The sequence below is a fragment of the Elephantulus edwardii genome, unplaced genomic scaffold (assembly GCF_000299155.1).
Source record: "Elephantulus edwardii isolate Elephantulus edwardi_28Jun2011 unplaced genomic scaffold, EleEdw1.0 scaffold00052, whole genome shotgun sequence".
Classification (NCBI taxonomy): domain Eukaryota; kingdom Metazoa; phylum Chordata; class Mammalia; order Macroscelidea; family Macroscelididae; genus Elephantulus; species Elephantulus edwardii.
Window position 1 is genome coordinate 740,536 of NW_006399802.1, and position 2,551 is coordinate 743,086.

The following is a 2,551-nucleotide window of genomic DNA, read 5'->3' on the forward strand; positions in this document are numbered from 1 at the left end:
AAATATAAATATATATCCCCCATAGCTTACCCTCCAGTGGGTTTCCAAAGGCAGTTAATCACATGAGAGGAGATTGTTCATCCTTCTCCTGTGCAGTGGCTGGTGGCCTCAAACCAAGTACCTTGGTTTCCTTTATGTTTTAGAAGTTTATCCATGTGCTAGTATGAATAAGAACTTTATTTCTCTTTATAACTGAAAAGAGAATGAGAACACATTCTTGCACAGTCCATACAGAGCTGTGTTGCTGGCTCAAAAGGCATGCCTCTCCAGTTCCAGTGGTTCAAATCCACTAGCAGCAATTCAGAATAAATATGAATAATCTCCCATATCACTTACTATAAGCTGTTTCCAACTCAGTGTGTGTGTGTGTGTGTGTGTTTCTACAGCTATATAAATTACAACATGTTTATCTAGTCATCTGTCTGTTGATAAACATGATTTTTCCCACCTTTTGACTGTTGTGAATATTGCTGTGACAAACATTTACGTATGTATTTCAATTCTTTCAATATATGCCCAGCATTTTTCTTTTTTTATTATTGAGGCCAAGAATGGGTTTTGTTTTGTGTTAATGCTATATATTAGAGCCTTATCAGATAAATGATTTGCAAATATTTTACTGGGCACTAAGTTTTCACTTTCCTGATAGTGTTCCTTGAAGCCCCAAAGTTTTCCTTTTTATGAAGTTCAGTTCATTTTTCCCGCTTTTGATTCCTTGTGCTTCTGGTGTCTTAGCTAAGAAAGCATTGCATAGGATTAAGAGTCCTGGGGCACAACAGTTAAGCAATTAGCTGCTAACCAAAAGGTTGACAGTTAGAACACACTAGCGTCTCCAGCGCTTCTTTTTTGGAGAAAGACAAAGGATCTACTTCCATCTAAAATTATTGCTGTTGTTGTTGTTGTTTATTGCCTTCGAGTTGAGCACCACTCACAGTGACCCTATGAACAAAAGGCCTGAAGCCTTTCTTTAATTATAGTCGTTTCTCCAAGTTCATAGAGTTTTCAGAGGCATATGGTTTAGAAAGTGGATGCCACTCCTGCTTCCAAACCTGTCTTAAACTAGGAGCTCCACCAAACACTGTCGTCCACCATCGGCAGCCATTATGACATTTGATCCCCAATGGCACACGGTTCATCACAGCAAACCCAGATTACCTCAGTGCAACAAAGTGACAGATGAGTGCTGTACAACTTAGAAGAATGTTCCTCCAAAATAAAATAACACTAGATCCTTGGGCCCAACAGACTTTTAAATACAAGGGCAATCTATATATATGAACAAAGGCCTGAAGCCTTTCTATAACTATCATTGTTTCTCCAAGTTCATAGAGTTTCCAAAGACATGTAGTTTAGGAATTGAATGCCACTCCTACTTCCAAACTTAAATCACTTTTGGAGCTTCACCAAACATTGCCCACGATGGGTAGCCATTATGGTGTTTGGCACACCAATGGCACAGTTGTTCCAGTATGGCGTTTGAAACCCAAGTGGCACAAGATTCAGTGTCATAGCAAACCCAGATAACCTCATCACTCCAAATTGGTCAGAGTGCTGCATGACTTAGAAGAATGTTCCTCCAAAATATAGTAACAATGGATTAAAATACAATCCCTCTTTTAAATATAAGGGCCCCCCAGGACATCTTGTTGACTCTAAGTGAGAGGTTTAAATAAAAACAATCAAACAATCCACACAGATCCTCAACCAAAACAAGAGCACCATCTTACAGACTCCAGCTCCTTCATCCAACTCCAGAATGGAGACAAGGGCTTTGGCGTTGTAGGTTGTTGTTAAGTGCCATCTAGTACCAACCCTATAAGCAAAAGAACTACTATCCTTTCTCTAAGTTCATTGAGTTTTCACAGGCATATTGTTCAGGAAGTGGATGCCACTTCTGCTTCCAAGCCTGTCTTAATCAGTGAGCTCTACCAAACGTTGTCAACCATGTGTAACCATTATGGCATTAAGGCACCCCATGAAAGATTAGGACAAAAAAAAAGCCAAACCGCTATGGGGAAGTTCTACTCTGTCACATGGAGTCATTATGAATTGAAATCTACTCCATGGCACCTAAGAGCGCAATAAAGATCTTAAAGTGTTCTGCCTATATTTTTTCCTAAGAAATTTATTTATTGTTTTGACTCTTACATGTAGGTCTTTGATCCATTTAAAGTTAGGGTGTTTTTTTATATATAGTGAAGCTCTGGTGGCCTAGTGGCAAGAAGCTGTGCTGCAGTCCTGAAGGCATGCAGTTCGAGGCCACCAGCTGCTCCACAGGAGAAGGATGGGCCGTTTCCTCACACGTGACTAACTGCCTCTGAAAACCCAATGGAGGGTCAGCTGTGGGTCAGTTCCATCTCTACAGTACACAACGGCAACAACAGTGGAATGTAGAAATCCACCTCTATTCTTTTTATACTTGGCAATTATGATTTAAATGAGGACCCTTCTACAAATGTCATTTGTAGTTTTATTTAAAATTATTATTAAATTTTATTAGTTTTAATGAACATTTACAGAGATTTTGGGTTTTCATTCATTCATTGTTGCA